Source organism: Numenius arquata, chromosome Z (assembly GCF_964106895.1).
Source record: "Numenius arquata chromosome Z, bNumArq3.hap1.1, whole genome shotgun sequence".
NCBI lineage: Eukaryota > Metazoa > Chordata > Aves > Charadriiformes > Scolopacidae > Numenius > Numenius arquata.
The window spans coordinates 289976-317049 of NC_133616.1; the positions used below are offsets into that span (position 1 = coordinate 289976).

Consider the following 27074-nt stretch of genomic DNA (forward strand, 5'->3'; position numbering starts at 1 on the left):
AAGAGAGCCCTTCAAAGATCTGTCTGATCTTTGCAATACTCAGTGACTGCTGAAGATGCTCAGCCTGGCCCGTGTGCCGTGGCCTAATCACCCATTCATATTCACGTGAGATATCTCAGCACACTTCTGGCAATCCACTTACAGGGACAGACAGATGAAAAGGAACGTGAAATATTAGGAGAGGTGGACAAACCAAGGATAAACTCTGAGAGGGAAAATGTGTACTGTTATCACTGGCTTAACAGCTCAATAAAGCCTAGAAAGAAAGAGCTGTCATCAGTTTTCCCACTGAACAATAAAGTCTGTTCACTCGATATATTCAATTACATGAGATAAAACATTTCTAGCTGAAAATATTTGCATGCTGAATAGACTGTGATCGCTTTAAATAAATTACCATTTTAAAGTACTGCTCAGGTGTCACCTGTATCACTTAGAGATGCCTCAAAACTACTTCAGCATTTAACAATCTATGATTAACAGTGCCACCTGAAGAGCAGAGTTGCACTGGTACCTTTTATTGTCAATTAATCTAAATCTCAGGGGTGATTTTCCTTTAAATGTGAAGCTGGATGGATAGTAGCAGCCAACGCATCCCCATGCAAACCCAAAATGCAGGCAATCTCCCTGTCTGAACCGCATACATGTGGATCAGTTGGTCTTCCCTGCTGGTAAGTAACGGAGGGCAACCTAGAAATCCAATCAATGAAAAGCAAAGGGTATAGTCAGGCACTGCACGGAGAGATCCCTCCTGTCTGTCAGCACCACATTTCCCCAAAATGCCATGTGTGCGAGTAGCTTGCTGCTATGACAAAGTACCCCGGAACGTGACAGAGTACTCACTGAAAATTAACCATCCCAGACTCTGATCAAAGTCTCATTCCTGATGAGAATCTGAGCACGAGCAGCAGCGTCCCAGCCTGCTGGGCCCGGCCCGGGCGCTCTCATGTGCTGGGAAGAGCAGGAGGAGCGACTGCACCAGCGATGTGCAGACACCGGATAAATATTCCCATTTGTCCTTTATAAACAGTTCTGATAGGATAAGTGCAAAATCTGAAAATCTAACGGGACACACACACAGAGTGCCGCCGAGGAGAGAGTATCTTCAGAGCCACATGCGGTTTCCTGCCCGGAAGTGGTGTGGCTGCGCTGAAAGGCAGCTCCGCAGCTAATCTCATCTACCCACTGATTATGATCATCATTTGCTCATTTATAACAGCAATTGTCGGTGCTAGCGGCTCGGATTAAGACTCCTTCCTTCCTTCCTGTGATGAAAGCCATTAAAAACACGGCAAAAACCCCAACAACCTGTAAACTCCAAAACTTGTTTCATGGGGGCCAAACAAACCTCAGAGGGGAAACCACCACCCGCTCACGACACCCACGATTTATTAATACATGATCTAAAATTCATGCCTCTGAATGGGGTGGTTTTGTTCTTGCAGCTACTCCCTCCCAAATTCCCCTGTGACCATGATGCTACAACAACGAAGGGAATACTCTCCTAAAGACTTTTAAAATCCTATTTAATTGAATACAAATATATAAAGTTTCCACAAGTAAAAGATAATTCCCTTTAAAATGAATTTATTTTAAAGTCAGACTTAAACCATCTATTGACAATCTTATGCTCATCAATCATTTTAATCTTACCTAAACACAATGCATTCTAGCATTTTGATCTACATCGGAAATTTTATATTCAACAGTCAAAGGAAGGGAATTTTGGCAACAGATGAGGTATAAAGTAGTTAAATAGCACGTATGTGTTGGCTTTGTGAGCGGGTCACTGCTCGATGGATGCTTGCTATTCATTAGTAAGATACGAATTTAAAAAAAAAAAGCATATTGCATTCTTCAAAAATCAACTGTCAGGGAAAACAATTTCTCCCAGATACTGTTTCTGATACCAGATATCAGCCCTAGTGATTCCCAAATAACCTGCTGCTTATTTATAACCACGCTATGCACAGAATTCCAGGAAGTGCATACTGCCGCTCCAAAGCCAAGTTTACATATTTCTCATAGCAGAGCATTAACTTTAATATTAAAATTCATATTTTCTATGATAACACCACAAGAATTCTGTTTCTACTACAACGATAGCATGAAGTCCCGTGATGGCCAGAGCACAGACAGGTACTGCTGTGCTATAAGCCCATGGAAAAACACAAAAAGAGTATCTGCAAAAAGGAGCCTTCATTTTTTCCAAATTCAAGTAAAAATAGATAACAGGTTTTTTCATAAAAAAATTTTGACTATTAATCCTCTTCCTAACAATTACTGGAAAAACCTGGTAGCATGCACTGCTTTTAGAGAATTAATATATTTCTCCCTTAACATTGGCAAATATCAAGTACCTTCCACCTCCTGCTTCAATTCAGTTACTCAGATACCAAGTACTTGGAAGAAAATATATACACCCATTTCTAGATCTGTTCCTGCAGCTTTGAGTTCAAGAACATCTCAACTCATGGTCATGGAAAATTTTCACGTTGGTTAGAAACAGAATCGACCACACGCAGTTTCACTGTTTATGTGGGGAAGTGTCCTTCCTCCGCACCTGAGACGGGGAGGACACCCCACCATGGGCTTGTGCAGAGGGTGGGGACACGAAGAGACGTGTCTACCAAGTTCCCTCGGGGCATTCTTCTCAACAGACACGCAGACAGGTGACTTACATGCAAGAGCCAAGCACGAGGTATATATTGTTGCCCAGCGACAGGACAAGCAGCAATAGACAGGGATCGAAACACAGGAAATTGTATTTAAACAGAAGAGAAACTTCTTTACTGTGAGACTGGTCCAGCACTGGTCCAACACGGGAACAGGCTGCCTAGAGGCGCTGCGGATGTCCCAGTACCAGTTCTCTCCCGGCACCTGGGATCACACAGACGCTCCCAGCTCCAGACACTCAAGAACTGCTTTAAACTTTGCTGCTGAACTCAGGTATGTCAGGCAACCTCTAGTAGATAATTTCCCCGTTAGCTGTGTCTTAAATACACTTTCCTGCTGGATTTTCACACACACCTTTCTGGTTTATGTTTTTATTTTCATTGTGCATCTTCATAATGATTATTCATACATATATTTCCTTGTAAGGTCTGGGAGCAGCTTTAACACATTATCATTCAACAGATATGTCTTAGAGGAACTGAAAAGCAAAAAAATCCTAATCAACAGAAAAATACTATTTAAAAACCCCATATGTGTACACAAACACACACTCCTAAAACACAAGTTCTCCTCCCAGGCTAACTTTAATGCTGCATTTCAGCAATAGGTTAAATGGTGAAATCCTGTGTCATATTTTCTGACCCCTACGATCCACTTCTATCATCGACAACTGCCTCAACACCCCCAGGTCTCATACTTTTGAAAACCTTCCTGTTTCTAAATCCAGAACAATACGCCACATTGTTAAAACTGATCACAAATAGCGCAGCACAAACTTCTGAAAATGCCTGAAAATTATGCAATGTCCAAACAGCAGTAAAAAAAAAAAAGCATTTTGGCTATGCAGCAAAACTCGATAAATATGTACTTAGTTATGCCAAATGCACATCTCACACTTCATTAACATGGAAATAAAGCCTTAAGATACGCATTCATGGCAGTGACATGAATCTAAGAAGTCAGGAGCCAGGATACTTTGAGCGGTTTCCAAGTCCTCACCTGTGATGTGGTACCTCAAACACCCACCCGTTGTTACAGTATCAATAGAGAGATGTGATTGTGAAACAGCAGGACTCAGGGACTCACTCGATATTGTAGCTAGCACATCAACAGCTCACCCAGGCATTTACTAAGCAAACATAAGAAAACAACTTAGATAAAGGACTGACTGATGCAAGAGTTCCAGTCCGTGCAATGAAACTCCCGTTTACAATTGTTACAACCGGCATTTAGTGACACAAGCAGACCAAGTCACTCCTGCTCCCATGCCTTCTGCTGCTTTCCTCCCTGGCACTGTAACATCTTGCACCTCCCATTGTGCTTGCATGAACTAGATCAAGAAATTAAGCTGGCTTTAAAAACAGACCATTAATTGCCTGATCTAGTTTGCTAAGTGACTCTATTAAGAACTTCCCTGGCATAACTGAGGAGGATGGGTGGCAGTTGCGTGCAAACGTGCTGTTGGTTGCCTTGGCCTGGGAACCAGCAACACCTGCCAGCCACCGGAGTGATGTCGCATCAACATCTGTGGGTGAAACTGAAGTACTGGACAGAGAGACAGGGGAGATGCAAAAAGAAAAATAAGAAAAGAGACAAGAGAACCTGTATTGCTGACCTGGAGGTGAGTCCTGATCAACTGTGGTTATCAACAAACCCACAGAGGTTTGCAGAGATGTTTTGGTTCCCTGGCCAAATACCAGATGGGGTAATAACACTCCACCTACTGCCAATTCCCTTGGCATTTTCAGTTGGTCAGGATGTTCCCAGCTTCCTGACCTAAAAACTGTTGTGTACTATTTCTGTGCACTGTTTAAACAGATGCCACATTCCAACCCAGATATTGCTTGATTTCAGAACGGGGTGACACGATCCTTGTAGGTGATGAGAAAGCTGTTCTGAGATCTCCCTCTCCCAGCAGTGCTCCATCACAAACATGGGATGGAGAAGCAAATGCATGGAGAGACTGCAGAACCATGGCTGTGCACCCTTCTGCATTGTCCTTACCAACTCTAATTGGGTTGTACTGGAGGCAGGTGATTGCAGGACCTTCAAGCTGCAAACAGAGCTAGACAATAAAAAATACAAGATGTTTTGTATTATAAACTCAGATCTCATGTCCTGTGGGTGCCTATTTAGCTCCTCATCTTTCTCTCATGCCCAGCGCCAGGAGCTGCTGGCTGGGGGAGAGAGACAGTCCCAGAATGACTGCAGCCACGTGCCCTGTCACCCAACCAAACACGGTGAGGGGCTGTTATCATTGTGGGACAATTTTAGTTGCAAAGAACGATCAGTATGTCAGCGTAAATCAGCCCCTCAAGGTGCAGAAGGACACGAGGCTTTGGGGACGTACAGCCAAGCTTTTTCATGGCACAGTTTAAGCTGGGAGAAACTGGCAAAAAAACCACAACCTGGCAAAGAAAACCACAAGACTCCACAGAGGTGATTACCACCACTGACCAAACTCAGCAGCCAAACTGGTAGAATACAAAGTGTAAAATTAAGCAAGAATTAAGCAAATGTTACCTATATATTACTTAAGCCCCGTAGTTGAGATATGATGTACCATCCCTGTCAAGTGCCAGAGAAGCTGTTCCAAGAGCTAAAGAGTGTCTCACTTATACAGCACTACATCACCACAACAGAAATACAGGAGTTGCACATACCAAACAGAAAACCACCAACCCCAGAGCAGAAAATACCTGCTGCCTTTAGATAAAACCACATAAAATCACCCATGTTACCTTGACAGAGAGAGCTCTTTTCCCCCCTGAATTAGCAAACGTAGACACGCACACAGAGGAAGCCATTGTTGCATTAAAAATATTTTTAAAGATAACACAATAAAAATCAATCATTTTCCCCTCAACAGGGGAATGTTTTTAAAGAAAACAACAGAAGCAACAACAAACTGAGACACATACATTCCCTTCTCCCCACAAATACAATTAGATCACTAGGTTCGTCCATCTGTGTCAACTCCTAAAGCCCTTACCTTCATAATAACGTGGCTGAACGGGGAAAACGTGGAACTTTACTTTTACTGAAGGCTTTAAAAATGTAAGGGACCCCAAAACCAAAATAGGATTTGTGTTTGGTTTTTTTTTGAAAACTAGCAGCAAAACATGATTTTATTAATGGAAACAAAGCACATTTATCTTTAACTGCTTTTGATTTTGATGCTTTTTATTAGCCATGACAGATGCCTTTCTACACCCAAGGCATATCAACTCCCTGATCTCACTTGCATCAATAAAGCTACAACGATAATTGTACGACAGAACCTTAAACTCTGGTTTCAGTTATGGAGGAAACCTCATATACCAGTCTAATTAGCTAATTTGTCTAACTACTTACAGTCTCTCCTTCCTTCCACAAGCATAACAAAAATAGCTTAAAATAGAAAAGAAAAACTGTCACCCATTCTGCATTTTAGACCAAATGAAACATTTTCTTCCTTGCAAAATTATTCCTTTACCAAGCTTTTATTAAAATTGCATTATTACAAAAGTAAGGCTAAGCTTTTTGCATACAGAACTCTAACTTTATTTCTGCACTTAAGACATGACAAAGTAGGAACTAAAAGCAAGAGAAGGAATAGTTAACATTGAAATTATCAGATTAGAAATCATTAGATTAGAACTAATTATATCTTATTAACACTGGAATTAATTATCAGAACTTTTTATTTAAAAGGTGGTATTTTAAGTTGTATTCCAAATGCTGACAAAATAGATAAATATTCATAACTCTAAACGCAGCGTTCTTAAAAGCACAACCAAGATGGAGCAGCAGCTCCATCAGCCCTCACTAACCGCTTTCGTATTTGGAAAGGATTGCGCTGTAAAATGTTTTTCTCATTACCAGCGCTGCCTTCCCAGGGAGCTATTTCAACTGCAAATCGCAGATACCCTCTCTGCTTCCAGCCTCTCCAAACACAGAGAGCCCTTATCGATATCCTCCCTAGATTTCCCAAACCTGACCACCTCATGTGCGTTAGATACGAGTTCACAAAAAGGGAACCATCAGCACCGTGTATCTTGCAGAACTCCATACCGCGCTCTGCTCTTCCCTGGAAGCGTCGCACCCGCCATCGCTCAGCTTCGTGCCAGATGGAGAGAAGGCAGAAGTGTAAAGCGGGCAGCGGCAACTCAAACCTTTAACCGTCTAAAAGCTTCTTAGGTAGTACCTTCAGGATGCACAATTTGCCTGCATCTTCCTTAAACACATAAATAAAGGTTTCCTCCCCCCTCGCTGCCCTGGGCAGGAAACGCTGAGCATTGCCAAGCATTGCTCTGCAGGAGCCCACCCTCTGGGCATGACAGCCAGCCCTGGGGCTCACACACTGTTCTGCTCCCCAGTTACCCTTAAACACACCCAGTGAACCCCAAAGCGGAGGCAGCCTCGCCGCTGCGCAGGGCACCACAGCACAACTGCCGTCAGGGACTGAAAACGGTGATGCACAAATGTAGAGGTCATCTGGCTTGTTCTCCTAGCGCTGTAACCTATGGTGATCACAACTAAGGGATACCCATCATTCATACACAGGCTACAAACTGGCTATTCCAACAAAGAAAGAGAATTCCTAACCTCCCCACTGCAGTAAGGATGCAACTGGAAAATTTAACTCCTAAATAACTACTGAACCTCTGTGGCTCTGTAGAAGCAGCTCATGGTCCCAAAGGCCTGGGCTCACCCCTACGCTCAGGCAGGTGCCCAAAACAAACCTACTGACCAAAACCAGATCCTTCATCACAAGGGTCCCAAAATCTCTAGGCAGCTGAAATTTGGTAAAGTTACTTTCATCCTAAATTTCTGATTTCTTTTTTTAATGCCTGACCCAACGTGTCGTTCACGACATTCAGGACAACAGCCTTTTACTAAGTCTCTTTCCTGACCAATAATGGGTGACTTGACAGCACAGATGATTTATTGAGTTGCTCCTGTCAGATTCTTTAGCTATGTATGTATCTTCCTTTTTTCAACCAATATCTGAATGCTGGATTTTTTATCTCTTTTTTTTTTTTCACTATTTCTTCTTGTGACATGCAACATTCAAGATTCTTATAAAAAAATAAACATGTTTCAGTAATTCTTTCTAGAGAGCAAAATATTTTAGAAAAAAAATATTTTGCACTGCAAACTTAAATTTGTTGTTGAATGCATAATTTTTTTTTGGACTTGGTATTTTCTATTTTTAATTCATTTTTACAAATAGCTCTGCTGATAGAGGCTTTACATGAAATTTTGATTTGGGGACAGTATTTACTACCTAACGGTAATCTAAAGCGTTTCAGTGTTTGTGCTCAACTGCAAGGCACACAATTTAACCACAGAACAAAACAGAATAAACTCTGGTGGTAGGGGCTTTCCCTATTCCAAATCTCTAAGTGAAGACAGAGCAGAATACAAAGACTAGTTTATTTCCTAAACAATTAGCTTCTGTTATTCATGTACGAAAATAAATAAATACTTACTGTTCCTTTAACAGCGTTCCCAGAAACTTCATGCAAGAACTCGGTTGTATTTTAGTTCCCGTAAGACTTACTTTCTCAGCGCACAGCCAAGCCCGTTGTGGGGACACTTTAATGTGAACGGTGCCTCCCAACTGCGCACTACCTTTTGAAATTTGTCATTTCCAGTGCTTTGTAACAACTCAGAGCAGGGCAGAAAAAACAGGATACATCAGGTATATGAATAGACTCCACTAGATTTGGATGGCTTATCCTGTAGGAATTAATGATACCTCCCAGAATACTGCTGCATGGCAGACGGGATTCATTCTCCTTCAGCCAGATCTCTCACATGTTAAGACTTTTACTTTAGGAGTTAATTACTGTACACCCTCTGGTGTCCTTTCCATCCATGAAGGATAGGTAATGACGAGACACTGCCCAATGGGTTCCCAGGATATGACCTACACTCGTTCATGCCTGCTCTAGACCAAGGATCTTTGACAAGATCAAAGCGTGCAACGTGCAGAGAGAGGCCCTTCATGAATCCAACCAGAAAGAAAAGACAACATGTTTAAGTTGCCGTTTCAGAGACGAGGCAGTAGCGCTCCAAAATTGTCACAGCTGAGTGAAAAGTCTATTTCCTAGCAAGCACGGACAGCCAAGGCAACTAGAGCCTTACTTAAACGGACTAAGCAAGCTGCAGTACACAAGCAGAAATTATTTAAATTCTAAAATATTTCTCTTGTGTTGCTACTGCTTATTTAAACATACTAAAAAACACTGGGCACCTGTGCCAAGATCTGATGCATTCCTGAAACATGACTAACATCCAAAAAAACCTCTGGACAATGCCAGGGAGAAGACAGCAAGTTAAAGATTTATTCCATTCATTATAATAAAATGGCTTCCTATTTAGATCCCTCTTATAATTAAAAGTGTGACACACCGGAGCGCTGGGAAGAGACTTCTATTTCCTCGCTCTACCATGGGTCGCAGTTATAAAAGGCTGTATCTGTGACGTACGCCAAGGGTGAATACCTGCTATTCTTAGTACTGCTGTATTAGGAGCTGCCTCTGAAAAGATGAGAATCCGCTTTTGTTCCGATATGGGCCAGACGGAAAGGGGACTAAGGAAAGGAGAAGCCTTGGCAGGAGGAGGGAGGTGGTGCCTGAGAGATCCTCAAATCAGGCCTGAGTTGTGAGAGGGTGTGGAAAACAGGAACAGAATCAATGTGCGTAAGTGAAAGGACAGGTAGAAAGTCTAGAACAAATTGTGTTACGACAGTTTCTATCCCTTGTTCCACAAGACATGAAGGAATTACTGACTAAAAAAATATCTCAGAACAAAAATGAAACAATCTTCTCATGAATTTTCAGTATTTCATTACAACTCTCCAAGAAAGAACAGTGAGGCACAGTGAGAGGATGAGGCTGGAATGGAGTACAGATTCACTATGGGATAATCAAGTAAGCACTAAGTTCCAAAATATTCAAAACGTTGTCCATAAGCTGATTTCACTTGCATCCCAAGAGCTGAAATCATGCTGGTGACAAACTAAAATGGACAAGTGAAGCCGTAAGCTTATGGCTTCTCATTAAAATGAGGATGGGGAATCCCCACACAGGAGCCACAACGCTGAGAGAGCTGTGTGTTCTTGATGACAGAATCTCATCTGTAACTGCAAAATGGAAGAGAAAAATATGGCAAAAAATGAAACCCTTACCAGTAAGTTCCTGCAGCCTTGTTTCTGTACTGATCTGAAGTCACTCCTACCAGCTTTTGATTTGTTTATACTCTTCTCTATTCCCAAAGGAAATGCCTGTGTACACTCCTCACAGCAACAGGTGAAGTATTTACCACCGGAGTTCAGCTGGACAACCACAGCTGTATCATGGAATACGCTTATCCAGTTAGGGACGTTTAGCTGTAGTTTTTCTTTTAACCTGTTTCCATAGTCTTTTAACCTCAGTTTCCAAATGTCTCTCCATCCTTCAGCAGCCACTAGTGCAGAAGGAGCAGTAAGAACTGTAGGCTGCTGGGGCAATTCTGCACAATAACCTGCTCTGGGACATACCAGAACCCCCCCCACCCCTCCAATCTCTATCAACCATTTCAGCACGTGATGCTAAAAGAACATTTGGGTAATGGTTAGCTGCACTCGGGAGAGCAGCACGGAACTGGGGAAACCTCTGACTTGTCCAGACCAGTTCATCTATTCAAAACCACCAGAGTGCAGGTAAAGGCATTGCATTTTGATAGTTAATTTGCAAAACTGTGTAACAAGCCAATCCTACCCTGTTTACTTCACACTGGTTTAGTCACATTTATGGAAAGGGCAGCACTGTGAGAGCAGTTTTCCAAAGAACTGTTGCCGAAACCCTTTTTTCTTGACAGTTACATGAAGTAACTTGAAGTTAGACAAGGACAATCTTGCATATATACCTAACTTAACTGGTGACTGTACTTTAAGTCAAGGTATCTGTGAATTTTAGTGACATTAGGAGGACATGATGCTATAACCCACTCTGTGCAAGTCAAATCTTTTTAATTTCCCTGGGACATGAAAGCATGATGCCCTGTGGACCCCAGGCTGAGCGTGGCCCAGCAGCATGTCCCCATGGCAAAGGCAGCCAGCAGTGAGGGCAGTGAGGGGTGAGCCTTCCCTCTGCTCCCACACCTCAAGCCTTCCTTACCCGAGCTACAGTCAAAAAATGATGGAAGAAAGTAACATTTGCTCTTGGTGTCAGGTTTGGACAATGTTGCTCTTCAGAATTTCAGAAGTCAAGTCCATAGAGTACATGCAGTGCCCCAGCAAAGGGTACGGAACACAAACACACCCATCTCTCACTAGTTGAGGAATTACTAATTCCCCAAAACAACAGCTCACACCTACAGGCCCCTCCAGGAACAGCTCACTAAACTGTGCTTCACGTTCTTGGGTGTTCCAAGATATGAGGAATCAAACACTGAGGAAGGTATCTTAGCAATCTACCACGCCCCTACCATTATTCTTTCCATTAATACTCTAATGGCTCTAAAAATTTTTGCCCAGTGCCCCGATAAGTTTTGCCCTCAACGTTGTCTGCCTGCTGTCTTATCAACTGAAATCCATACTGCCACTGGCACGGGGCAGGGAGGCCAAAGCATTCTCACACTGTATGTTTGACACTGCACAGAAGCATTCCCTAGGGGATCACTGTCCCTCATATCTAATAGCATAAACTTTATTCAAATTCTGGATTTTTGTGTATAAGGCACAGAATTTAGAAAACAATGACATTCAAAGTTGAAAACTGCTCGACGAGAAGCTCAGTTGGTAGTCAGAGAGCAAAACGAAGGCAGGTTTATAACAGGATAATTGTTCCAAGGAGAGGCTGGTGGCTCTCCAAAGCACAAACAGCTGCACTTTTACTACTTGGAACTTTCACAGAGGCTCAAAAATTCTTCATTTGCTGAGACTCATATTTAGCATTGCTTCTTGCCTGGGAGAGGGCAGACCCGGGGGGGGATGCAGAGAGCGTACTGCAGCACACAGTGTTTGTGAGCTCACACACAACCTACCCACAGATACCTGTATCATGTAACCAGGAGTTTCGGTGGGGTGTGACCTTGAAATCCCATGTTTATACTGTACAAAAATGATGATAAAGCAACACAGTGTGAGACACAGAAACAGTAACAACCTTTTTTGTCACCACGTGAAGAAAATGACTAAACAGTTACGACATTTCACAAAACCTTGTGAAATGCAGTTAAATGGAAAGTATTAGATCCATCATTGCGGGATCCAGTGAGGTCCTACTAAGGGTCAGAGAAACACATTTATTCTTTCAAAGGTGCAGACTGGAAAGATCTAAGAAAACTAGCGAACGGATAGTGAACGGATTTCTGAAGTGAAGTGTAACTGCAGCTGGGAACTATTGCTGCTAACACTGGTAAGCAAGTGAGGCAGGCTCAGGAAACTCTGCTGTGGCATACAATATTAAGGAGGTTTAAAAGCGTATAATTAGCTGGCAAATTGTTCATTTATGTTGCCTTGTGTTGCAGATGCTATGAACCATTCAAATCACAATGAGCTTTTATTGTCTCTACTACCATTTCTTCTTTTCTCCTCTTCACTGATCTGTTCATCCTACCTTTCTCTCTGCTCAAAGAGATGGCCTACTTTTTCTGTTTCTTTCCTCAGCAACAGCAGTTCAGCCTTTTTCTTCAGAATTTTGGATTTCACTATGCATCTGTCATGACCAATTTTTCTATGTATGTGCTTTCTTCGCAGAAAGCAACTAAGAAATATAACCCTCAGAAAAGGCAAGTACTGTAACAGTCTAAATGCCCTAGTGCTGGGGGGGGGGTTTATATGCCCTCTAAAGCCATTCCAACGCTTATCATAGATCCCAGAGAACTGCAGGAACCGAGCTTAAAAAGAGGTAAGAGCTCAAGGTGCAGAATGTGTGCAGCTCCTGCAACCACGCTGAAAGGTTAGCAACGCAATAGCAAAAAAAAAGTTAAAAATTAACATAATCTTCTCTTAAAACTTTTAACTTTTGCCTCCTGCTGCTTCTTGAAGGAGAGAGCTGAAAAGCATGATGGCAACCTTCTCCTGTCCTGTTTTGACCATACACTAAGATTTGGCAGGGGGAAATCACAGACAGGTTTCGAGCCTGTTGGAATGCAGCCGCCTTCGAAAAATGCTAAGACTGTGACTTGTATGGGAATTGAACATGGACAAAACTGAACAAATCCAGAAGTCATAATTTCTTTCTCTTAAAATCAGTCAAAAATGGAATTGCTATTTTAATAAAGAGCTCAAAAAGTAAAGGGATTAGAGATGCATCACTTCCATAAGGCATAATGTATACATATTCTGCATACACATAGAATCATAGAATCACCTAGGGTGGAAGGGACCTTTAATATCATCAAGTCCAACCATTAACCTGACACTGCCAAACCCACCACATGTGAACAGATAAAACAGCAGACTTTGTAACTTTCCGAACTACTGATTCTTCTCTCTGCAGCTCTTCTTCCACAATTTCTGGTCAAATTTCCTGGCTTTCTCCACATAAATAAGAAGAATTTTCAAGCAAAGAACTCTGCAGCAAAGAATTATTTCAACGGTGCAAAAATGCTCTTGAAGAACAACCGTATTTTTAGTCATCCATCACATGTCATTACACTGATATAATACTCCTTTATTACCGAATACTATTCCTGAGCTTGTTTTCCTCCATATGTACACTCCCGTATTAATTTCAAAGTAGCAGGAATATATAACAAAACGTGACTCAAGGCAAAATAAAAATCCCTGATTTTCCCTTCAGTAGACACATTAATTTCTGCTATTTCATCCTCCCCTCAAGCACGCTCTCCACTTGGGCATACGCCACTATCAACAGCCCAGGGCAGCCCCAAGAGCAGTAATCCCCGCAGCGCTTCCAAATTCACTGTAACTTGACCACATAACACAACCTACTCAAATGACCAGAGACAGGTTTTGAAAGCCACTAAATGTTTATCTGACCCCTTGTGAACTCTTAATAAAATACTTGGCCCTATGGGCAGACAAACAACAACTAACATTTATACAAGCTACAATTCCCACCGAGAGCACACGGGTTCTGTTCCGCTACCAGAATTACAGCTCCTCCGCCTCAAACCTCAACTCTCTCTTCGTCTGGAGAAGCTGAAGGGGCATCTTTATTAACAACACTCGAGAAAACTGCACTTGAAGTGAGCCTCAGTAAAAATGTAGGATCAGGCTTTTGTTTAAAAATTACACGCTAGGGCTCCAGTGGTACTTAGAAAATTCTGTTCCTCCTAACCAACGTGTGAGTGCCCTATAAATTGCCAGGGCTGAGAGGGAGCAGGAGTCCCACTAAGCACTTTCTCCAAATATTCAGTTATACTACATCGGGAGTCATCAACATGTTTATCTTGGACCGTGATGCAGCACTTTAGGTATGTGGCCGATGGAAGAATTGTAGACTGAGGTTAAACAAAAGAGAACAGTGACAAAGGAGAAAAAAAAGTCATGAAAGTACCAGGAGGCAGAGAAATGAGAGCAGTAACGGAATCAGAGAAAGCACGCTGACATTTATTCAGACTGAATTTTTCAAAGGTACTAAGTACGTTCTTTCAACCATCAGATCCGAGTAGCACTTATGCTCAAGAAGACATTAGACTTGGCAATGGAATGTTTTTGCTTTAATGGTTTCCCTAGGGTTAAGGAAAGAAACAAAATACATTGTAAGAATTCTAAATGCCAAGTTTATCTGAGACAAGAACACATTATACTTGTTATTTACCAGAACAACTGAGGGGAAAAACGGCTAGGGACTAACTAGAGGGAAACAGAAACTACTTTATGCTGAGGTCATTGAAATGCTGACTAGCTGACAGTTAACTAAGGTAAACTTAACTTCTTTAAATGAATGATCATTTACACTAATACACGTTCAACCACTTTTTTTCTCGCTGAGACAAAGAACCTTGAGACTTGCTAAATTTTAACGGTTAGAAACAACACATTTGTTTATAGTAGAGAGGATAGCCAAAATGATGGTGACTTACCAGTCCTTCCCAGTTGCAGTGCTGACACAGCCATGCCCACGCCTCCCTACAGGAGCTTGGCTAGGAGCCCCTTTTCCATTGGGATTGCACTTTGCACAGAGGAAGAATGCGGTGTCTTAGGTTATACTTTGGATTGTTTGACAAATGATGCTTTTACTAGACTATTCCTCAGAATTGACCTTTGGGAGACTTCACAAGCTGATACAAAAGATTTTATCTATATTTAAAATTTGATTGTGCCAAAAAGCAGGAAGGCCAGAACTCCAGAAACTTTTGCTGCAAATGTTTGTCAGGAAGGCTAATCCCCGTAAAATCCAGGAACGTAACCAAAGGCAAGCAAGCCCTCTCTCCAGCCCCAAGCTCTCATTCGGAGGAGACGGCCTTTGCCGGGGCAGGGAACACCAGGCAAGGCAAACACACACCAGCGCCATGACGAATGGGGCTGGCGCTGCAGGCCGACGGCTCCGCATTCTTCCCTCCCTCCTCCTCCCGCATCTGCTCTGGCTGGCACCTGACACAGAAACCTGGTGGAGGGCTCCTGCCCGAGCCAGCGCTGCTCTGACGGGCTGTGCAGGGCAAACCCGACCCAAAAGCACCGCGGTTTGGGGCCAGGAGAGGCAGGTTCTGTGCGCAGCGGGAACTCCCCAGATCCCCACTCCTGCTCTTTGGGAACAGCATCAGGGCAGTGCACGGCAGGTCACACATCAAATAAATCCCTACCAAACACTGATCGTAGCAGATGTAAAAAGAATCAAGTATTTGGAAGTAATATGCAGGGAGTGGGTCACACACAAGCTCTCGGAGATGGCGTGTGTTTTACAAAGGGCACTCACAGGCTTGGGATTTCCATAGGGAGGGAAGGGGCTGTTCTCCCGCCTAACGCTTTCAAACACAGACGGATCTTCTCCCGTACCACACAGGTCCAGTGTTTAACTGCCTTCTCTGCTTCCACCTGCTCCTACCTTTAGGATAAGGAACTATTTAAGGTAAAATTATACTCCATAACTCCAAACAAATAATAAACTAGACGTATGTTGTAATAACATCCAGGTTTTAGTATCAGGAAAAAGGAGGCAGGATTGGTAAATTTCAGACATCGGGTCCTACTGTGGGATAAAGATGCATCTATTTAATGGAAAATTATAATATTTTACATTTTTATGTACAGTTACACTCTGCAAAGTTGGGCAATTACTAAATTGTATCAAATTCTCAGTATTTACAAGTCTATATAGGGAGAGCAACCAAATTCTCTACAGACTCTCTTCTCTACCCCCTTTTTTATTTCTCCTAAGTTAACAGAAAACTAAATAGGAAAAACTAGCACAATGCAATGCTAATTCCCTAACACAAAACCACCACAAGGCTTACAAGATGGCAAGAGTAAGATACACTTCTGATTTTCAGTTCTCCCATTAAATTTAAAGCAGATAAAGTTTGCTTTCACTTGAGATGTTACATTAGGGCAGATGTTACAAGGCCCAAAAGATATTAAAAAACGGTGACATCAGACAAAAAGAAATCTATCAAGAGCAGTTTCCCACATCGAAACGCTACCGTAAGGCTTTCCCATTTCCCTAGTGCATCATTCCCCACAGAGCCCACATCTGCACACAAGTTACCTTTCACTCGCTCGGTTAAGATCAGGTATTTTAACACAGTAAATTAAACATGTAATAGATCTCGAATAATGTCACCACAAATTAATTGGTACCTGAAAACCACTTCGGTTTTGGCTTTAAGCACCAAATTGTAGCTGCTTTTTCTGCATTTCATACTGCAGTTGCTGGTATACAGCTCACTGCACAGAAACGGCAATTGTTTGAAAATGGAAATATCATTTATTTCATTATGAAATTTTTATGCACAGAATTGACTCACAAAAGTATATTTAGGCCCTGGATTGCATCCAAACTGCTAATTAATTGTTTTAAACGACTTCCATTGTAATTCCTAATATTCCTCATTTTCCTTGTTCTCTCTCGGTGCCACACGTGACTGCACACAACTGACTGGGGAGCAAAAGGGCAGCAACGTCAGGAACGAGGAGAGACCGACAATTCAGTGGACATACATGAAGAGATGAAAGCAGTCACAGAGCTGGCAACAGAACTGTTCTCTACAATTCAGAACCAGAAGATTAGTCTTAAAATAAAATGCCTATCTTTGAGGTGCTTACTGAACCACGATGCCATAATGCTGTTCATCCTGCAACCGGGAGAAAAGCTTCAATGTATTTCTGAATGTAAATCAATAAAACAAGCAAGTATTAAGTACATGAATGTCTCACTGTCAAAGAAACAGCAAAGTCTGCCTTTTCGAAGGTTTAACAGCCCGAGTAGCACTGGGAAAACGCAGACAGATTTGCATGTCTCCTTCAAAACAGTTTTTCTTCCCTGATGGTTGCTATGCAAATAGAAGCAACCTTTTATTGAGAGTACAGCTTGTCCTTTTAGATGAACAACCATCGGCAGCACATTTCCTTCATTCAGTAGCGTTCAGTTACTGAATCTTTCCCACAGAGAAGTATGTTCAGAGAAAGCTCAATTTACAGTTCCGAGTGGGTTTGGTTTTTTTGCTGTTTTCCCCAGAGCTGAATGACAACACTTTATCTAGAGTAGGAGACAAAGCAGACAATCTGCAGTATGTGAACAAACCAAAATAATTTTTTACTTTAAAATATGTGAGAATTTAAAATTCTTCCAACGCCTCAGAAAGACTGATGACTGCAGAAGTTGAGAGGCATAATCCCAAGGACTGGAGGACCTGCTACCACTTTTGAAGATTTTTTTTGAAAATTTCTGCATGCTCATGTGTCACTAGAGAACAGACTGAAATATATAGTGAATTGAGACCTGCAGACTTGTCGCTGAGCAAATAAATTCTGCAGCGTAGCTGTGCTGACCAGCCAGCTTTCCTTGTGGCAACCAGACAAGATTGTACTTTGAAGCTGGATTGTTTCAGCAAAGCTTGTATCTGTCCCAAATTGTCCATCTCCCTTCGTCCTGTTTGTTTGCTGCTATGCCTCAAGCAGGACCTTGGCTGGAATTGCTGTGATTACGGTTGGGACTTTGCCCCATACCCTAGCAGAGAGATGTTCATACCTACACTGGAGTAGGAACCATACTGATGGTGGAGACGAGCAGCCAGTCTGAGCAGTTTCCCTTCACCTTACAAGAGCTGTGACACTGAAGCCTTTGGAATTACTGAGGCTAAATGTCAGACCGGAGTAGTGAAAGGAAGCTCACAAGTGCAGCTTCAACCATGCCGAAGTCAATGGCAGAATTCCTAACAACTCCAGATTAGTCAGTATTTAGCCACATACCTTCAAATCATACAAACCAGCTAAAAATCTTCTATTGATGCCTGAATATGCAACGCATGTGTGCAAAACACAAGTGAGCTGGACCTGCTGGAAGATCAGGCACCGACACCTTTGCTACCTTCACTAAAGATTTGAGTTGACAGTGGTTATGACCAGCTCTTTACAGGAAACAGTTCCTGCCCCTCTGTTTCTCCCAGCTGGTTTCCCGTTTCTGTTGGACGGTTCTATCTCAGCCTGTTCTGTGACTCACCCCCAGCCGGCCACGAGCCAGTCACTCGGCATCCAAAAGGGCGTCTCGCAGGACTGGAAGTGAATCGGGAAAGCTGATAATGTCACAAGTACTGTAAACTATATAAATAAAGAAAAACTTTCGGAGTTACTCTATAGCTTGATTAGAGTGCCTTGTAGAGTATCTCTTGCAATCCTACACCTTAAAATGTCAAATACTACAAAAAACCTTCATGACTCTGCCTAGGGCTAGAACCCCAGATTGCTGAACTCTGCAAAGCTGCCTGTGAGCAAACACACAGCCCCATAACTGCAAGCTGCATCACCAAACACACCGCAATCCTTTCCCCACACGTAGAGCTCGCTGTGTTTATAATAACTCAGGGGGCTGGCAGGCGCTCTCCCATAGAGCTTCTAAAAATAACGAAGTGTCAGTAACGCAGCAACTACGGCGGCCTCCGCTTCCAAAGCTCCGGAGAGAGGGCACGGGGCTGCCTGTGTGCCAGCTGAGGGAGATTCTGCTCAACTTCCCAACAATAAAGCCGAGTTCCACTTTCACAGAACTTGAAGCAAATAAACGCCTTGTGGCAATATGATTCTCTGAATATAAAGGCATGCTTGAAGCAGATTTCAAATAACTAAATGGTTAGCATTATTTGGAATTTGAAGTCTCTACCACACTGAGTACTAAAAGGAAAATTTATTACTGATAAAAAGCACAAAACTTAAATTAGAGGAGTTCTTCACTATCCAGGATGATACATGCAAAATGTAATGGATGTAATTCTTAGCTTTAATAATAATGCTTTAAATTTTATTCAGCGACATGAAAGTATTTTAAATAATTGTGATTTAACAGAATCCCTCAAATAATACTGCTATTCTCACATCTTGATACGCTGTGTTTTTTATTTAAAGGATGTAAAGTAGAAATAATTTTAAAAGCAGAAAAACTTCTTTTTAACTATGTGAACTGTTTTAAACACTCACTTGAGGTAAAACTGAGGCTATAACTTTCTCAAGAAGAATTAGTATCAGCCTCTAATGTCTTGTTTGAAAGGATTTTCATGGTTTGATGAATACCTTCCTTTTCATTTTTGAAGTAGCTTGCTTTCGATAATAAAAGCATCTAAAATACCATATTCTGGAGTTTTATGCTTGTGTGTGTCCAGCAATCTGTTGAATGCTAAAGTTAATGCTGAATAAGTAGGCTCCTGTTGTCTTATTATAAACAATGATTACATATTATTCTTTGCCTTTAAAAGAATCCACAACAACAAAACTCTCTTCACATAATAGGATTAGGAATGTAAGACTTCACCAAGTAACTGAAAAGGCGGCCAGTCACGTCACAGAAAACTAGAGCTGAATCTCTCTTTTACTGGAAACAAAAATCCCACCTTATAACAAACTTTATATTCTCTTACTCTTTTCTAGAACACAAAAAGTACAGCCTGGAAACACCAGTCACCCAGGAGGTTACTCTTTTCAGCTTGGGATGAAAGGGGAAGATGAAGCATTCTACTAACCAACTGAAAAACTCCCAGTTTACACCACAGTACACAGTGCAGTATGGGTTTTATTTGTGCAACTCATTAGATGAGTTTCACTTTCACGTCCACCACCCCGTACCCCTCTGGCCCCGCAGCTCGAGGAGTCAGCACACCACAGACCTGGGGAGCGGGATGGTATTTTGGCAGTGACAATGCCTGGGACTTCAGCTCTAGAATTAGCTTTTCACACATATGTAAGACCAGCCCAGCATTTTGCTAGGTTTATAATGTCAGACAATTTAACTAGAGCAAAGATGAGTTTTTTCTTTTTTATTTATTCAATCTTTTTGGAGACAGAAACCTGCATGGTCATACTGCTGATTTTAATAATGTATTTTTCTGTACATAATTTCTGACTTTCAGAAGCTACCAATGCCATCCCGTTAGATGAAAAAACAGATAAAAGCATCAGATGTTAGATCACTGTATGCAGTAATGTATTTTACAATGAGATTTAAGCTGGAAACTAAGTAAACAGGATAGATTTGGATTTAGAATAGCTTTCTGAACTAGAACAGTCATGAAACATGCACATTCCTCGATTCTTCATTACTTGACAGCTTTTCTCAAATAAGAAAACAGCTAAACAGTACAAAAAGCAATCAAGACTCTATCTGGATTATTATCTGCAGTTTTCTGCAGCTAGATCTATACCAGAGCTGCTCTGGCTGGCACCTTCATTGTTAAGACTGTGTCAGCATTTCCATTGTAAATTGAGGGCCTTATAAACTCAGCTTTAAAGAGATCACTGTGTACTGAAACTCAGCACACACACACTTTTTCCATGCAGCAGCAAATAGTTTATTACTGCTATTAAAAAGAGTGATGTTATTTCCACCTCTTCTGCTCAAAGTTTTATTCTTCTTTCTTTACAGAGAAATACCAAAAGATGCAGCCTGCAGGGGGGAAAACGCCTGACAATGAAAGGCAGAATCGTTTCCCAGGGAGCTCTGAGAATGTGTAGGGACAGGGCAAAGACAGCACTGCCAATTCTTCACTCTCTGAAAACTTAACTAAAAATGAGGTGTGGAGTTCTTGATTCTGCAAGCTAATTTACACTACTTGCAATGTGCTGTTTGTCCTCCACTCACATGGGGAAAAGAAAAGACCAAAAATGAGACTGCTCCTTGGTACCTTCCTTCTTGTCAAACCACCTCCTGCTCTGCACGGGTCTGAACCCGAGTCCCTCCCTGCCAGGGCAGGGAGATCTCTTGAGAGCAGCCGTGCAGGCTGATGGAGAGGCTAATTAAGAAAGGGGCCAGGTCATTTCTGGAGGGGAATAAGAAAAGGGAAAAAAAAAGGAGGTGTGTGTTTGGTTTTTTTTGGTTTTTTGTTTTTTTTTTTTCACATGGGGGAAACACCCAAAGTGGGCTGTAGCCTATGGCAGATCCCTGAATAGAAAAGCATGAGAAAAATGGCAATCTCTAGGCACAGGCTACTGTGGTCAGGAGATACCTTTCTTTCAGTGCAACATACAGGTAGGTTTGCTGAGGAGAGAGGAGGAAAGAAAAATTGGTTTTGTCCTCCACAGAAAACCTGAAAAGACTTGAGGGATGGAATTCATCACCTCTACCTGCAGATGTCAACAAAGTCCTCACCTGCGCAGAAAGAGGCTTTTTCCAGCTAGGCATATGCACTCCTTGCAGAGCAAGTGGGGAGACAGGAAATTCATAGCACTGTTCACCTGAGTTGTTTTTAACACCCAGCTAAGGACAACAGGAGCTGTGTTCTAGAAATGCCGATTAGAGTCCAGACAGCAATCCCTGGAGTAGGTCTGCAAACTTTGACACGTGCAGTATGGAAGCTAAAGCGGTGGTGCAGCGTTACTCCTGCGTAGCACTGCCCAGAAAGCAGCCTCTGGAAGGGGCAGAGGATGTCCCATACCGTTTGCCCACCAAAGCCGGGGCGGGGAGCTGCACCGATTCAGCTCTCCCTGAAGAGACTTGGGAAGGAACACTTGCTTCTGACACAGCTTTTGCCTGTTTTAAAGAACTCTAAATTTCCAAGAGTATGCTCCTGGTATAACGAAGGCTGGCAAATAAACTGCTAGCAATTTGACTTTTCTTGGTTTGTACCATTTAGACCTGTGCTATACCACACTCAGAAACTGCTTCTGCAGAACCAGCTCAGCACTGGACACCCGAAGCGCAACTGCAGCCATCTGAACTTTCCGCTGTGCCTGCACAGACAGACGGACAGACAGACAGAAGGAAAGTCTCCAACACCAACTGTGTTCTCACTCTGCATGGTAGATCCTACTGGGGCGGCTGCTGGTTCTAATATACTTCACCATGCACGAGAAAACAGGACAGACAGATATACAGTTACGTATTCGTTCCTTAGGAACAGGGTTTGTCCCATTTTTGCCTTTTGATTCTTCGGAGTTCTCGGACACGTAGGCTTGGTTCAGAAATTGTAATAGAAGCAATTAAACCTCTTTTCCAATTCAAAAGCCCCACCATTTCCCATACCAACTCAAGTCCCAGAAAAGTATATGCGTGGGGCTAGTTAAAGATGATGAATGATGTTAAATTAAGTGCTGAACACCCTGTCAGGGACAGGCTAAGGAAGGACCACAGAAGCAGGCAAGAAGAGCTGCTCTAAAGGAAAAAATCAGTCTCTCTCTCTGTTGAATGCATTAACTAATGTAAAACAAATAAACTCTTGCAATGGTTATTTGGTTGGGAGAAGGGGCGGGGGATGCTTCTCATTTCATTTCATCTTTAAAGATACACATCAGTTTTTCTCATGCTAATCAGCAATACTTCAACCATTTGCTGTCTCAGGACTATCTCAGAAAAGAGACTTTCAGACTTTGCCATAGTTTACACTGAAACACTGAAGGATTTTCTTTTTTTTTTTTTTTAACCAAATGGATCAGTTATGTATGAAAGTAAAAAACCAGAAAATTCAACCCAGAGTTGAATTTCATACTAACCAAATTATGTCTCATATTTTGCAAATCACACTGGTAAAAATACAGAACAACATTATCCCTGCACTGCCCCCCTTTTTAATTGTCATAGAGTGGTATGTGCCCTATAAACGAAGGCTCAGCACAGGGAGAGCACAGACAATTGCTGCTTGTTCGTTAGATCTAGCTCAGGCCACAGGATGGAACTGCCAGGTAAGAAACTCTTCTCCAACCCACTGCATCCAAGACAGAGTATAAATTTGAAACAAATGGATAAGGAAAGTCTACGGTAGAGATACAGCCTGAAGATATGGCCAACGGAAGCTCCTCTACGCATTCACCATCTTCAATGGACTGCAAACAATGAAATTTATTTCACTTTCTTTTGCTTCTTGCAGCAAAGGCTTAGCTACCTAACAGTGATTCAGATGTTTCCTCCTTGAATACCACTGTGCACAGAAAACTATCTCCAGTTAAAAGAACAGAGATCCACAATGCTCAGAGTGGTAACTCGGGAGGCAGTAATATATAGGAATATAAAGAAGACACCATAGGAGCACTAAAGCAGACACTTGCTATAGAAAACACTAATTTGTGAGACTGTCTAAAGAATAAGTGTTCAAGCTAAAAAAAGCACAATGTTGGACATCCCTTAACTAGTCTGTATTTTTTATTTAAATTTATTACAATTTTTCCAACATGTGAAATTGAATGTGTTTCCCTCATATGATTTTTTTTTTCCCCATCTGTAAAAAAAAAACTATTCCCAGACTATGAATATCTTGGAGCATGGTGTGTCAAGAGCTTTTGACCAAAAATAGGATAACAGTAAAAATATTGTTTAGTGTTCAACAGTATTTTACTAGCACTGTTGAACACTAGAAAGTTTTCACCAGCAGTTTCTCTAAATCAATCAGCAATCTCCTTGACCTGCTTTCTCTTGAGTCAAACCCACAAACAAATAATCCCCAATATGATTGAACAGATTCAACTCACAGCTCTCCTAGTGGGATATGAAAGAGGACGGTTCAAGGCTTTCAACTTGCCCAGCAGTAACAATTTTCTGAGTCAATTAGTCTCTATTCTTTGCAAAGTTTTGCCCTGGTGTAAATTTATTCTAAATGATGGGAAATCACCAAGGTAAAAAGGGGTTACGAGCAACCTTTTTACACTGAAGAGGTATCACTGAAGCTAAGAAAAATGGCAAGTGGAACCAAGAGGAGCATTAATCCCCTTTGGAAAAAACAAAACTGTCAAAATCCATTATTCCATATGTCATAATATAACAATGCATCAAAATACATTTTTATTACATTTTTCTCATCTGCATTGCGGTCATGTAATTCTCAGTTGCTAATTACTAATTTTGTAAAAGGATTCCAGCAAACAACTCTGCCTTTCCCTCCCCCCCCCCGGCTTTATTAACTGGAGCTGCCTCTGCTCTAGGTGATAAAAATTATTCCTGATAAACACAGAGCTCAGCACTGACACATCTGAAGTCCACTGCCTCAGTGACAGGCAGAGGTCTCCCATGAAAGCATTTCCAATAAAACAATGGCACTGGTATCCCTTTCCCCACCAAAATTCAGGGTTTCAACAGAAGCATGAAGGTTTGCACGACCTCCAGCGAAGGGCAGAGTACGGCAGGGGAGTGGATGTGACAGCCTTTGGGACAGCAGAGAGAGGAGCAGCACTTCTAGTTCCTTAGTTCCACCGAGTTCCACATTCTTCGGAAGAACTTTTTAACCACTTCCCACAGAGTCCGTGTGAAAGTCACCACGTGCACTGCATGTGTTCCCCAGCCCTGCTCCCACTTTCACATAAGTGAACTTTTGCCCAAGGCAGCGTCCCAGCTAGAGTTCCAGCAATCAGGCGGTCCTTTGCCACAGCACCAGCCTGGAGGAGCCACACGTTGGAGGTGCCCACGTTCAAGTCTTCTGGGCACTGTGTAACCCAGAATTTTGGCCTTCGTGACTGCTGAACTGTGTTTCTCCTAGTTTGCTCTTTTGGGTTTACATGCCCCAATCCCAGCTGGGATCTGTAGGAGCATAAGTAGATTCTCTGTACTTTCACAACAACGTTTATTCTAAAGTTATTTCTAAGGAAGGAAAACAAGAGCTGAGTTGTGAGAAATGAAGCCTTGCAGAGTCGAGAGTTGCCATTTCTGTTTGTTAACTAAATATAATTCAGTACTAGTACTACACCATTTTGTTAGGGCACTTTGTATTTTTATCACAACAAAGATGCCTTTGTCAGGTCTCTGAAACAGTTGTCTAATACATGAGATTTTTGAAGTGTTTCCCACAAATACAGCTATGCACTCACAGACCTCCATTATAAACAATGTGAGTATTTGTTATGTGCCACGGTACACACACACTTCCCAGCAGCCTATTGCATGACATATAAAATATCATAGCAGTCAAAGGAATTTGTAACAAGGCTTCCAAATAAAATTTTTCACGATTGGGCATAAGCTTATGCTTTACTCAATATTTTATAATGACTTGTAATGAAATACATCCTGCTTGCCCCAAACTGCTTCTGTCTAAAAGCGAAGATATTTGAAAGGTCATAAACACTTGGTAGCAGTAGGACTGCAGACGCCCGCCTGGATGTTTGCGCTGCGGATAAATACGGCTGTAGCAGCTGCTGCCTCCAGCCCCGGGCCCAGCCCCGGTATCAATCAAACACACACTAACGCCGTTAACTGGAAGAGCCCAGGATTCTTTTTTTTAAGCTAACAACTATAAAACACGACAACTTTTCCCCTCAGCTTAATAGAGCAAATATTTCAGGCACACCCTTACTTAGCACAGTAGGTCCTCCAAACAAACTTCTGTGGGATAGATTAAAAATGACACCTTACTAAAGAATGTTTTATACGTAGACAAAATAAAGCAAAACTTTCACCAAAATGCTTTCATTGCCCACACTTCCTGTGGCACCTTGCCTAGCCAATCACCTCTGCCCACAGCATTTCTGGGCTTACTACAAATATGAGAAAACACCACAAAAAAGTTTTAAGTTTCAATTAGTTCTTTATTTTTGAAACTTTTTGCACTAAAGAATGCAAGTACCATTTGGACTGAGCGCCTCTGTGACTGCCACGCTTCATGGCTGACTAAATTGATTCCCCATGGTAACTAAAACTAAGAGCACACAGGAACAAATTTCATAATTCTCCTCTGGAAACACTGAAGTATGTCTTTGGTATGTGAGTCATCATGACAGTGAAGATCAAAGAAGTGACTTTGGGGGGTAGATCCTGTAGGAGAACTACTGCAGAGACACTGGGGCACAGCTCTCCGCAAGCTGCACAGACCTGTAAAACTCTGATGCTTCTGTACTGGGCTTGACACAGTATAGCTACGTACAGAATTGGTTATGGTGCCGTTCCGTAACAGCCAGGACTGGAAAGGAACAAGGGAGAGTACACAGAAAAGGGAAAATCAGACATACTTCCCCACACATTTCATTTTTAGTCTGAGATTTAGATTCATTTCAGTATGAGAAGACTTAACATACTGTGCTGCATACATGAAAGTCAAATGAAGAAGAAAATCAGAGAAGTTTCTGCAATCCAAATTCTCCTGCTGAGATGTTCTCAGGCCGGCAGGAGAGATACGGTGCACTGCTTATCAGAAGTGCCAGCTTCGAGAGAGAGAGATGAAGCCTGGAACTGGCAAGGGAGGGTTTTTTTTAAACTTTACTTTTTTAAAATAAAAGCTTAGGACAACTTTGTGATTTTCTACTCACAATGTCTACTGAAAAGCTGAAGAGAAGGTAATACTGGAATACCTTTAAGACTATCAGCTTTTCCACAGGAAAGCTGCAGATTCGTCCTAGAGCCTTGCTGCGGTGAGTGGTTGTCCCCGTGCAACGTTTCACAGGAGGAAAGAGCAGAAGGAGCACACACAAGCACTGAAACCCAAAATCTGCTCTAGTGCCTCTGTTTTCACAGCTGGAGCCCGAGCGCTCACTATTCTATATACAGCATCTCTCCGCTCAGGAACTCAAGTGGGCAGTGTTAGATTGCACAGGAAAGCAATTTAAGCAAATGACTAATCTAAACCCTTAAGTTTCATTCCTACTTTGGTCTTTTCAAAAGTGGCTTAAAAACATAAACCATCAGTCTTCTCCCATTATAACAAAGAAAAACCAGACGATTAATTTTGTCATCTTGAAGCAAAATCACAGCACATACAAACAAGACGACAGTTTACTAAGCTGTGCCGAGCTGCTTGTGCAGTTGTTTGATCAGGACTTGTGGCACACAGAAAAGAGGATGTGGTTTTAATTTCCAGAAGGCAAAAAAAAAAAAATAAAAAGCCTATAAGAAAGCTATTTT

General features: G+C 42.0%; 1 protein-coding gene across 4 annotated transcripts in view; it reads right to left on the reverse strand.

Annotated features, from left to right (window-relative positions):
* The window catches only part of LOC141477272 (E3 ubiquitin-protein ligase NEDD4-like), a 103856-nt gene that overhangs the window by 41079 nt on the left and 35703 nt on the right, over positions 1–27074 (reverse strand). The window lies entirely within an intron of this gene.